At 43.8% G+C, this 13,527-nt stretch overlaps 1 protein-coding gene across 1 annotated transcript in view; it reads left to right on the top strand.

Annotated features, from left to right (window-relative positions):
- The window catches only part of LOC143423792 (ubiquitin carboxyl-terminal hydrolase 48), a 62,303-nt gene that overhangs the window by 5,178 nt on the left and 43,598 nt on the right, over nucleotides 1-13,527 (top strand). The gene's annotated exons all lie outside the window — the stretch shown is intronic.

The following is a 13,527-nucleotide window of genomic DNA, read 5'->3' on the forward strand; positions in this document are numbered from 1 at the left end:
AGGATCCGCGCACGTGTGGCGCTGCTTGTACGATTACTTGAAATGGATTAATATCTTTTTAAAATGTCGGAGAATACTTGTATCAATTAAAGCACTAATGATAAGTAGTTTAATGTCATCGGAAATTTTGTTTTCAACTATTGAACGTATAATTTGATCGTATTTTCATTGATCTTTGACGAAGAATTTGTTGTCAGAAGAATTTCTTGAACCTCTTTGTACAAGCTATACACAACTATAATTAATAGTTATTCCACTTAATAGTAATAATAATAATAGCATTATCGATCGAGTTTCATTCTGACAAATTTCATGCATGATGAACGTTCAATTAGAAATTTCTGTTTGCATTATTTCACAATAATTCAATTCCATATAAACGGGATCAGAGAACAGGTTCGAAACTATCTTTATATACTGCTAACATACACTACCTTTTGCAAACACTAAAAATCCTGATTGTTTTTTGTAAAAGCATCTCTTCATTTTACCAACAACAAATATCATAAGAAGCTTTGAAAAAGGAAAAGTAATCGTCGAAGGTAAATTGAAAACGTGCGAAAGTTTGCAAACTGAATCAAGATCGAAGTCCTCCGGGGAGGGGTAGAAGAAGAAGGCGATAGGAAAATTAGCTCCTAGAGAAAAAAGGGGCGGGAGGAAGGTACTAGGGGCGCATTAACGAGCTTTTCCTAATTATGAGAAAAAACTGGACCGCCGCGATTAGGGCTCCGTTGGTCGCTCCCCATCGTTGCCCGGCTGGGATGCTGGCCCAGGGAGAGGTAGCGTGGAAAACTAATTGAAACCGCCTAACGACCCGCCGGCAAATGATACATCAAGCCTCGAGGAAACCGGTCCCGCCGTCTTAATACCGTTTCGCCTTATTCGACGCTCGTCGGGTGCAGTGCAATTTCGTCGTTTCCGCTCCCTTTTCCGGCTCGCTTTTCCGCACGATCTCCGATCCGCGTCCTCTGGACCGGGCTCTCTCGTCTAATCGACTGCTCGAACCAAGATCGAGGACGTTTCTGTAAGAATGATTTACGGCCTAGCCTGTCCGTGGTACGTTATTTAAGTTGTGGCGTTTGAGTGGCTAATCTTTTTCCCTCAGCTTCTCTGAGGTAACGATTTTAGCTCTATATAAAGTCGGACGTTATACACAACAAACAGTATAAGTGACACATGTCATTTATGTATATACGATTGGCCATAACCAGATACACATTAGAACAGTTGCAAATTGTAGTTTATGTACTTTTAATGAACTCTTATTAAATGATGGAAATTATTATCGTTATAGCCTATATCATTTCTATAGCATTTATCGTGCCATATAAATTTACAGCATAATACTCAACATGATACCAGTGAACTAAGATAAAAGTATATTTGTTTTTGTTAAAAAAATGTGGAAATGTGTAAGAAGGAAACAATGATACCAAAACCGAACTGTCATTGTTAGTTGGTACGAAGTTAAGCCCGGGCAGAGATAGGGGTTGAATCTTTCTGGTACCGTTGGAAAAAAGCTTTTAATGTCCGGACGGGTATTACGCAACGCGCGGGATGATTATATGCTTCCTCCTGGATGCTCAAGATTGACGGATTCAAATTTGCCGGGGCTTAAGTCCAGCGGGTAGCACGGTTTACGGACAGCCGGCTAAACTGGGATCAACCCTTTGCGCGGATTACACCGTGTGTCATGTCACGCTTGATTTCGGTACGGTCCGAAGGGGGTGTGAAAACCTGGAACAAGTGGTCGTCCTCTGGCATTGCGCTAAGGTCTCTCATCGAGTAACGGTTCTTAAAGGATCGTTACGTGTATCTTTGTAACTGACGAAACTAGAGGATCATTAAGTTTTCAATTATTCAGTTGTTTTTAGTCTAATTTGATCCGTGAATGAAGATTGTTTATTTTCAAGTAGTACAGTTTACTGTAATATCCATAGGAATTAATAGAAATATACAAATCGACATTGATGTGCAATAAAATAAAAGAGAAAGCTGTTTTTCGAATACAGGTGTAGAAAACGGAGCTAGAAAAATGAATGACAATTGAATTTTAATCGTTGATCGAGAAAGGGAGAAAGGTAAGAAATAGTTTTCCCGATCGATGCCATTGTCTTTCCTCGCGGCTGTTAGTAATTAAAATTTGTTCGGAGAACCCCTTTTCTTCGATGTAATAATAATTATCGTGCTTTCCTACTTAGATTTTATTATATTCACGTATAAATTTTTACATATCCAGAAGAATATTTTTATATTCTATAAATATTAGAGACTTCTTTGATCGCAGAATTTTAAATGTTTCACGTGTTTTCTATAAGAAAATGTTATTTTCTTTTAATTTTAAATGTGGTTAAAGCTAAAGGCAACACTTTTTTAACATTCTCTATACAAAGAGATCCGGAATACGTCGATTCAATAATAGAATCTATTATTTTAATATAGAATACGTGGTTAATGTAAAATGGTTAATGTAAAATGTAGTACTCTTGCCTATAGGTGGTGAATGCAATCGGTTATGTTTTAATTAGTAACTATATGGAGAAACTTTAAGAAAACAAATATTTGCACAATAATTTATTTCAAAAGAGACTGTAGCTCCAGTTTTTGCATGGCAATCTTTGAGCTGATATTATACACGTTTCATTCCCACGTCTCATCCATCTCTCAAATATGCGGCCAAGTTTCTATAACTACATTGTAAAGTATTAATTTATGTTCTGTTAGTGTAATATATCTAAAAACTCAAACAACAATGTAAAAAATAAGTAAATGTCAAAAGTTCTATCGTAACTCTATAAAATGTTTTCTGTTGTTTATAATTAATAGAATTTTAAACAAATTTAGCGTTTTTCAAAATAAAAGTAATCATCAGTCGTTATCTCTAAATCCGAAAGAGTAGATTCACAGATACTTTGCGATATTCCATAACAGAAACATTACAAGTTAAATATGGGAAATATGGAGGTTACTAAAAATAATAAGTATCGCTCGAACCATTATTATATTCCAGCCTTGTATCCTCATATTCCAACCTTGCAATCAGTACAGTCTGAAATTTCTAAAAACTCTTAATACTTAAAAGAAAAGAAGAAGAAAAATCATGAAAAAGTCTCATCGATCGAATCGAATTGCCATTGAACAGCATTTACTGTTTCCGATTTTTTCCACGAGGAACCTAGCCATATCCGACTTTGGCCCCCTTTACCGGCAATTAACGAAAACCCGTTAATCGGCCTCGTCGATGTCTCTCTCAGTGGCAGGAAACTCTCCGCCCCCGTCTCGGGGGTGGCCGGGGTTGGAGAGAAACAAATGGTGTCGCGGATTGCAATCTGTTCAGGCTGCCTCCGAACAAAGTCCTCCGCCGATCCGTCAACGTCACCTGGATGGATCTGTGAAAGGATTAGGTATTTGCATAGACGATCGTTCAACTTCCATCAAGAAGAGACTTTGCCTTTTTATTGGCCCCTGACAACGCTAGGAATAGTTTTCTTGGTCTTCGCGTTTTCCCGTATCGCGTCTGGACGTTATTCCGTAGGTGTACCGTAGGCGTACCTCGTCGGTGTCGTACAGGATATTGAATATTTCGACCTGCAAAAAGTTTCTGGAAGCTTTTAGCTGTTTTACATGGTACAAGGTTGATTGAACGTGTCTGTGCTTGCATTTTCTTTTGCGTTAATCGCTAACGTTGAAAGTTAGACACACGATAATTAAATATGTTGTATAAAATTCTCTATAGAAATAATTCAATTTCATAGAGATATATTCTGGTACAGATTTAACAATACTACTGCATTTACAGGCATAACGTTTTGGAACACTATAAATTAAAAAACATTTAAAAATATATTACGATTATATATATTTGTAATGGAAAAGAAAAAAGATCGTGATGTACTTTTAATATTAATATTAACAATGCATGGCGTAACAGGTGAAATAGCCTAGTCGTTGAAGGTGAAACAAGTTTCCAAGTAAAAAAGAGAAAAACGATAGGAATCGGTGGAATCTCGAAAAGTAACGAACAAATATTCTCGCGAGAGTGGCTCGAACCTTTTCAGGGCTCGGGCTGGCGTTAGCTAAATAATTATTAATGACCAGAAGGCTGAAAGTGTGACTCCGATCGTGTTGACACTGCATTGTAAGCCGCAGACAATGCTCCGGTGGCTTTCTGAAGCGTGTGCCACGGGCTCGAGGCAGGCGCGGAGGGCAGGGTCTGTAATTAATAACTTGGAATTGATTAAGGTGTCAGATAAGTCCATGGAGTCGGTGGTTCCGTGGCTCTTTCTCCCTTCGCCCACCCCTGGTCGCCTCTCTTTCTTCATCGGTGCGACCCGTTACGATATGATTAATAATTTCGAGATAACGCCGCCGCCGTCCCTTTGAGAGGGACCGATTTGCGGCCCCACTTACGGCCTCATAAATGACTAATTATTCTCAGCGTCCTTGGCCATGCTCCTCTCTGTCTACTCCGCTTAGAACGGACAATCGAAACGATCTCCTTCTATTTCTGCAATTTCCATCCATTTTTTTTCCTTCTTCATTTGGTTACATACATTATCTTTATTTACTTCGTATCCCTTGGTATATTTTCAGAAATCAGAGTTGGATATTATCGGCTTATTAAATAAGTGCATGAAATAGGTCGTTGTTTATTATAGAATATGGAGTGGTATTTGTTCGGCTCTGTGATTAATCCGTTAGTTATTCAAATGAGGGTAAGAGAAAATTCTGTTTAATGTTTTTCAGCTTTTCATATTCTGGGAGTGGGAAGGGGTAACCTTTAAAACGCCAGGTTACTTTAGCGATAATTGAAAATAAGTAGTTGGAGAAAGTTAATTGAGAGATAAATAAACTCAAGTGTTCTAGAGGAATAAAAATGCAGCAATAATCTGTCGATTTGGCAGGTCTGTCTAATTGTTGTATCGATCGTCGCCGCGAAAGGATGTTGCACGAACACCTTGAACTTTTCTACTACTCACAGAATTTCCATTCTCGAAGGTGAGAAGCGTTCGTGACCAGAGTCATAAAGATTCAGTTTGCATCCCGATTTTTTCGATACTGCCCCCAGTTCAGTTCCGCAAAGTACGAGAAAAAACCGTGACACTTCCACGCCCATGAATGCAAAACTGATTAAACAGTGCGAAGCCACGGGACAGGCAACCGTACCGGGCCGTTCCATCGATCACTCGGTCGCGTCTCTCCGTTTTTCCGTCACCAGGTTATTGATTATCGAACGTTAGCGTCGTCGATTATAAAATATCTTAATCGGGAGTGTCGGTTCATAATCGAGTGTGTCCCTTCGTTCGACGCGAGACACGGAGGAGTGTAAGTTCCAGCCGGGAGGGTGGCGGCGAACAAATTCCGACTATTTTGCGTACATTTGGCAGAGGGGTGCGCCGGAGGGAGGACGGATGGGTGGCCACGGAAGGAAAACTATAAATCATTCCGCGAGGCGTACTGCGTTGAAGAACCAGGGGGTTGGCGAGGTGGCTCGTAGTCGTCGTGCATCGACTCGCGAAATCCAACTACCCTTAAATAAGTTGATTCATTGCAGGAGGCCTTTGCAGCCAGCGTACACTCGAGAATCGATCCCTCTCGTTCCTTTTTCAGACCCGTTCGACACTTTCTTCTCTCTTCCCTTTACGTACCCCTCACACTTCCTTCCCTCGTTCGTTTATTTATTTATCGTCGGCTGTAACGAGTTTCGTGGAATCACTAAAATATTATACGATCTTCGATTCGTTTTCGCGTTGGTGTATTTTAGAGGTACTGGAGAGGTACTGGAGAGGTGTAGCAATGGAAAGAAGTGTTTCAATTAAACTGATCGAAGGAAGGAGCGAAATGCGTATCGGTAGTTACGTAGAAGAGCTTCGTAAAGTTGGGCATGTCAATTATCGAGAGAGTAGTATCAACAAGCGACGTAAATAAATTTCGCACCGGGACGCTGATATTTCATCGCTTGAAACGGGGCGTCTGGTCTCGACGAACTTCTTCGTCGAGGGTGGAGGAACTACCCCTTTGAAGAATAACTTACCGAATTATTTTACACTTATTCGAATTTGACTTTTTAAATATATCAATTTTCTTCGATTTTATTTCATAGTAGTTAACACTGAAGTTACTTCGCATTTAGAATAAAAGCTTCTAAATTTATTCGAACTCTTCGCGGAAGTCCAGCGACAAGAGACGGGGTGTTTTATCTTTCTTCTCGTTAAACGCTGCCAAAGTTGAGACTAAGGTTGAGATCCTTTCTTGAAGCTCGTGAGTTTCGGTACTTCCCCGACTTTTCCTGGATCCAGTGAAAGAGCTGTGGAATACGTCTGTGTTTGTGTGTGTTTATATATGTATAGAAGACGAAGGAAAGGAAGAAGAACGCGAAGCAAGAGCGGATAGAAAGAAGAAGAAGAAGAAGAGGAGACGTTCAGCTCGCTTTGCCCAAGCACTGATGATAGTTTTTGCTCGGCAAGACTTTTTGCCTCCACCCTCGCAGCCACCCTCTTCGCCCTCCCCCCCACTCGAAAGGGTGGATGATATATGATCGCCCCCGAGACACTGGCCACCCCTGGTGGGTGAAGCAGAAGGAGGAAAAGAGACGGAGCGAGGGAGATACATCCTGATTCCGGAAGAATTCCTTATGTACGAGCCGCGTGCATTTGTGTCTCAAACGGAGAAATGGCGGTCGGATCGTTAGCGCGTACGAATTCGATTATTTTTATCAATTTTATCAATTGTTCCGTTCAGTTCTCGTTTGCTTACGGAAAGAAAGAAAAGAGAAAAGGAAGAGGGAGAAATTCGATTTTACTAGTATCTCCTACTTAGCATCAACGCTCTAATGGTATTACGAAATTTTCCTTGTGTCTCCTTGTTGTATCTTGGAATGTTTTCGATCGAAAAAAAAGAAATTTATATTGTTGGCGGAGGATATGTAATAATTTGATCGTTCATTGATTTCTATTGGGAACCAGTAGTTTTTAGAATATTATTACCGACATGCGAAGAACATCTGCCAGAATTGGAGTTAAAAATCGTTTGGGAAGAACGATGTGATCGAGGATTTTCGCAGGCACCGATCACGGGCACGTTGCGGCTCCATCGTTCCCCGCAACGGTGCCAATGTAAATAGACGCGAGCGACTGAGCATGGCGGGCGGGTACGTTTTTCGTGGTGTATCGCGGTAGCCGATGGTCACGCCTGACGTGCAAAGTTACGCGTGTTGCTCCCTGATCGGGAACGCTCGATCGGTTTTGAGAAATCAAACAAAAACGGGCCGCGCGACGATTCGTCGGTTCTACCGGCCACTCGCCGCAGCCTCGTTTCGCGAAACGGCCCCATCGACATTTTCCCTGTCCACTCACCGGTCTGGATCGTTCCCCGGGCTTTTTTCGTGCCTGGATCTCCCGTTCTTTGCCGGTCCTGTTTAGGTGACGCCGATTTTTAACCGGGAGAAAGCATTTTCGTCCGCCAGCTTTGTTAAGCTTCTTGATCCGCTGCTGGTACGCGTTTTACCACCGACTGGATTATCTTCTTCCATATTTCTCTGCTTTCTTGGAGGCCTCGCGCCTCCTGTTCTTGCCGTGAAACTTGCTGCGAAATACTTTCGGCATAAAGTTTCAACATTTCTAAATTATTTAATAGAAGTTTAAGTACGTATCCGTATGGAAATTCAACAAATTCCAGAACCAACAGAAGATTCGAGCCACATACTGAAGTGTATGTCGAAGTGTATGTCGACTAAATATCTGAGAGGCAAACTAAAATCGCGAGCGTGATCGAAGGGGACGGCAAGAAGTTGTTCTCGCGCGCGCTTTCGAGATTCCTGGAACGTTCGAAGGGAGGGTGTTGCTCCGGGTTTGGTGCCGAAGGTGGTCCGGCCCGTTTTCCGGTAGCCAGCGGTCCCGCTGGCCAGGGTGGCTGCATACCGTGATCGCCGAAGCATCGTCCACGGATTTCTGTTTTTACATCAGCGAGAGCGCGTTCTTGTTTGCTCAGGGGGGGAGCGAACTCAGGGGCCCGCGGGACTAAATTTACGCCGACCGAGAGTAGCGTAGTTGACCGACGGACTCTGCGGCAGGATGTCGATTATCGACGGTTTTTGCCGCGATTCCCCTCTTTTTTCCGACTCGAACGCATAATTAGCTTTCGTTATTCTAGCGCGCACCACCGGCTTCCGCTCCCCGGGAACGATTCAACGACTATTCAACGTCGCCTCGCCTTGATCTTTTCACTTGGACTCGTCGGCTGGCACCGCTACGTTGTCAGGAAATTATGAAATCTTGCACGTTTCCTTCGCGCTTATGCGGTTTCGCGTTTTTCCCTCGGCCCCGAGTCGGACGCGATCGATTCGAAATGAGATCCCTGGTGCTTCGGAACACAGTCCGACGTCTCTGTTTGCTTGTCGTTTCTTGGAAGAATAGCTGTTTTACGAATAGCAAGAGAACGTACAGTGAACGTGCATGAAAGGCAGTTGTTTTTTTTTTCTGTATTTAAATATAACGTTGAAATAACAGCCAAATCAATCATCGGTATTTCGTTAATTTTCTATACTTTTTATTTAATGAAATTAAAAGCAAAAATGAGGCAAGTTACTCTTTTTTATACTGAGTAGGAAAACTGAGTAGTGGATATAAGTAAATGTGAAATTAGGAAGTTTTTCATTTTATTCCAATGTCAATACATGAAATGTATTGTGTGTATGTATTGAAATGTATGTATATATTAAAAGAACTTTTCGTTTTAACAATTGGAAAGTTGTACACAAACTCGGACATTTTACTCGCGAGATGAATCGCGAGATTTTGCGTGTGATCCGTTGAAACATTCGCTCGGTATTATTTAAAGTGAAATGAAATTACTCGAATAAAATGGTAAAATGCGTCGTAAAAGTGATGGTGCGGAAGATTAGAAAAGCGCGAAAGTAGAGCGCGGGTTAGAAGATTTCGCGGGTTAGAAGCGGAATTCGATGCAAACTCGATTATGAGTGGTGCACGCGCTCGGTCAGCCCGTATGATTTAATGCCGGGTACATTCCAGCGAAGTTGATGGCGCGTCCGTTGCTCGAAAAACCGATCCTCGCCTCTTTTCTACCTCGAGGTATTTACAAAGTTCGCTTGTAACGAGGCTTCGTTAACGGTACGGGAAGCAATAATCGCTCGAGTTGCAGTCAACCGCATTCCTCGAGTTATTGTCGGCCGGAGGATGCCTCGTCCCTCTCGCGTGGCAAAGAAGCGGAGATTCCGCGCGTTCGAAACGCTCAACGAATCCCATCGGCGTTAGATATCCTCGGCGGTGAACCCACTTTTCCACCGGAAAATAGTATCACGGGACCGCCTCGTTCGATCGAGTCACGTTCGATCGTCACCGATTAATCGCGTAGCTGGGAGAAAAAAAATGCAAATAGACCGCGAGCAGCCTTTCGCCGAGACCTCGGGCTAGAAGCGATTCGACCTTCGTTAAATAGGTTTGCCTTGGCGCGATCGATGAAACCAGCGAAGCTGAAAACTAGATCTGGATCGAAGGACCCAGGTGTACGTGTACGAGACGTGTTTCCTCCGTTTAGATTTCAACGAAATGGAATATCTGTTGGACGCAGGCCCGATCGAGGGTAGTTAACGCATAATTATATTATAAGCGAACAAATAAATTTTGTGAAAAGACTGGCGAATACCCTTTTAATTTGAGGATAATTCTCCTTGTACGCGATTCTCGGCGTGTCCTTTAAAACCCTCGCGGTATCTAAACGTCGAAGGCACGATCGTTGAAGCGTTGTCTAAACGACGGTAACGCAATGACCGGCGCGTTAAGAACGGTAGAAGAAAATAATAGAAGCGAAGTATGATCGTGTCGGGTTCGGATAACGAGCCGGATGATTTACAGTTTATCCTTACACCTCCATTTACGAACCAGAACCGAGAGTAGCTGTGATCGCTTTTAAATTCGCTCTCGTTGATGCAACTGGTCGGGGTCCATTGGGGGATCGGAGACGGCCTGTTTCTCATCATCCCGGCGCCCCCCCTTCCGTTCCTCTTCTTATTTTCTAAATGTCTCGCTGTACCGAGCGCAACATTGTTTTTCTCCATCTCCTCGCGTTCGTCCCCCTCGGTCCCTTGTCCCACCGTCGACGGTGTTTTCGGATTCCTTTTTCACCGGCTGGGACACCAGTAGACCCTTTACCACGGACTCTCTTTCGCTCTCTCTCTCTCTCTCTCTCTCTCTCTCTCTCTCTCTCTCTCTCTCTCTATCCACAACGCTGTAATGATCGCAACGCTCCGATGCACCCGGTGCCGCTGAAGCTGCACAACCGGTAGGTGCATCTCGCGCCACCCGTTGTACAACCGTCTTTGTCTCCTCCTGCTGCAACGCACCATGGCCGCTCGATTGTTATGTTATAAATAATTATCGCGTTATTACGGAGCGCGCGGCGGTTTTGGTGGATCGCCTCGGCTATCCCTTTTTTACCCTTACCCCTCCTTCTTCCCGACGTTGGAATCGCCGCGAGGGGTTTTGCACGTTTGCGGCCGAACTTTGTTTGCGAACGGTTAGCAGAATCGAAGTAGTCGACTTTTGCGAGAAAAGAGGTTAGGTGGAAAAATGGTTGAGTTTTCTTGCTTGAATTCGGTTAGGCTTAAAAATGTAAATAATTATCTCGTTGGAAAAGTAGAAAAATTGATTGTTCGACGCAGCGAGAAAACCGGAAGCGTACTCGTGCCACAAGAAGCCGTGCGATCTTGTCGTTCGGTCGGCGTTTAGTCAAATACCATCGGGAGGAGCGGTAAATCAGGGAAAACCTGGGGGCAGTCGTGTTCCCTTATTCCCGGCCGGAAGACAAATGTCAGCAGAGAGTTCGGCGGAAGGAGGGAGGCAGAAGGGTGGCCGGCCATTGGCTTGGCCTCTCTTACGCGTAGAACGCACGGTCCCGCGGCGGTAAATCAAGCCCGGTGATATTAAAAGGCCGCTTATACGCGAAAACAGAAGATTTATTTCTGTCGAAAAGGAGAGCCGACAAGAAATCGCTGTGTACGGGCGCCCAATCAATGGACAGGGAACGGGACGAATGGGGACCGGATGAAATGAAGAAGCACCTTGCGGTCCGCGAAGAGAGAAGTCGATTCGAAAGTAACGAAATGGAAGAAGGAGGAAGACGGGTGACGAGATGTACCGCGTGGCGAGCTGAGAAAGTTCACGGGTGGACGAGGAAGGATGAGCCATTTATTTATTGCTACAAGTTTGCATACAAGTATGGAAGCTGTAAATAATTCCAAGACGAAGTTAGAGAGGAGAGAGAGAGAGAGAGAGAGAGAGAGAGAGAGAGAGAGAGAGAGAGAGAGAGAGAGAGAGAGAAGTGCAGAGGGTATAAGTTGTCGGAGTGACGGTGAGCGAAGCGCGGAGGATTCACCCCTGTTTCGGTCGAATAATCGTGTCATCCTCGTCGAAAGCGATTTGCTCGGGCTGTAATAATATCGAACCATCGCCCACGTTCAATGAGATGTCGGGGAAGCACGGTATTGTTGTCCCCTTCGAAGGCAATTCTTCTTCCAACCGTGTCACTTTTGACGTTGCTAATGAAAAGATTGACCGTATCAGGAGGATCGCAAGAAACGCGACTCGGAGGAAACCTTATTTTTTAGCGACCGTCATTGTCTTTTATTCAAGTTCAAGGGATCTTCTCATGCAGTGACCTCCAATTAAGCCTGCGTTCGTCGAAAGAGCTACGCGGCTAGTCGACGGGCCGCATACCAGACGAGACGTCGATACGACTCGGATATCCTTGTAATCATTGCGGTTTACATGATCACTGCGGTCGAGATATCATTATTCAGTACCGGTGCGTAATATCCTGCTCTATGCACGAATGAGTCTGGAGACAACGCGATCGCTGGGATACTTTAATCAACCGAGATGTCTCTCTCTCTCTCTCTTCGTTGAAATAGCAGCCCCTCTTTTCATCAGAAGGGAACAACACTTGGGTGGATGTTCTTCGCACTCTCTGCGCAACGACACAGAACGATTTCAATTTCATGCTCTCGGCCGTATTAACCCTCCGGTTGCGGCATGGTAAATCGCTTTTCCTTTGACGATGATAGCTTATTTTTCCGCGCACGAGAAACCGCTCGATACTCGTGCTACTCAGCTTGGTTGCACAAATCGACTTTGTTGATTGCAAATTACACGCTAAGGTGCTGGAAGAGTGATCGTTGCTACGAGAAAAATTACGATTTTAACGTTCCGCGATGCAAGATATAGAGAAACCTTTTAACCTCTCTTTATTTATCTTTAATTTAGGAAAATTTCTATTGTTAAAAAACTCTATTTTACACGTAATCTGTTTCATTCAAAAGAAAATCTATTTCGTTAGTACTTGGCAGCTGAAAAGATATTTTTGAAAACATATTTGGAACGTGTATGGTTGCAGCCGCGGTTTTACTATTTTAAGTTACATGTCGACGATTTATTTATTCTGACAGCAGTACATTTTTTCTTCGCTTCGTTCATTCAATGAGCGCATTTCTAGAAGAAGAAAGCATTTAGTTACATGCATCAATTGCATAATTAACTAAAATAACGAGGAAAGATTACACTTTACCAATAAAAATGTTTATAATATTGCGAGTGAATTTCCGTACGATTTCCTCGGGCGTCGCTAGTAACCCTTCCTCTCCGCTTGCAGTGATCATAACCATCCCCTTGTACCGGTAGTTCCCGACTCCTGTTTTCCTCCTCCATCTCCTGGGAGCAATAATCGCCGCGAGCCGGAAAAATTCCGCGACGAAAGTTAAACAAAGCCTCGAATGAGAAATAAAACAAAAAAAAAAAAAAAGGAACCGTGTCTGCGAGGAGAGAGGTAGGAGAGAAACAGAGGGACGCAGAGAGCACGGACAACAGAAAGTGTCCCCGGTCCGACTGTAATAAGGGTGACCAATTTTTTCCTCGCCCCACGTATCCCTTCGTTCGACTGTTTGAACAAGGTTCATAATTAATACGCATATTCGCTTCTGGAAAACCCGCTCGAGGGTAGCCGGCTGGGAGACATTTTTTCAATCCTCTGCTACGGATGTTTGCTCTTTCTCGCGGTAATCGAGTGTACACGCGGTTTTCATGCAGAGAATTTTTCTTCTTGATGATCAATGCTCGAACCTAATATTAGAATCGCAATATTTGAATCGAGAATTGTTCACGGTTACTGTGAGAATGAAAAATTGTGTCTCGCCTAATTGTCGGCCCTTTCACCGGAGGGTGAAACGTTCCATTTGGAAAATCCAGGCAGATTTCCCCGTTCAACTTGAGTTCAGCTCGCGTTACGATCGCGTACCTGGCTTGTTCCGCGGGAGGATATCTGTCTTTAAGGGCATTATCTGGATAGCGGACGGGTAGGGGGAACGGCAAAAACCGTCCGCCCCCTCGTGGTATGTGAAAAATGATGCACAGCCCCAATCCCCCGGACACATCTCCAACCTCGTGGAATGTCCCGAAGGAAACGTTCCTCCTCGTCGTCTTTCTGCTCCACGACCCGAAAGACGTGTCACGGACGAGC

The sequence above is a fragment of the Xylocopa sonorina genome, chromosome 5 (genome assembly GCF_050948175.1).
Source record: "Xylocopa sonorina isolate GNS202 chromosome 5, iyXylSono1_principal, whole genome shotgun sequence".
In the NCBI taxonomy this organism is placed as follows: Eukaryota; Metazoa; Arthropoda; class Insecta; order Hymenoptera; family Apidae; genus Xylocopa; species Xylocopa sonorina.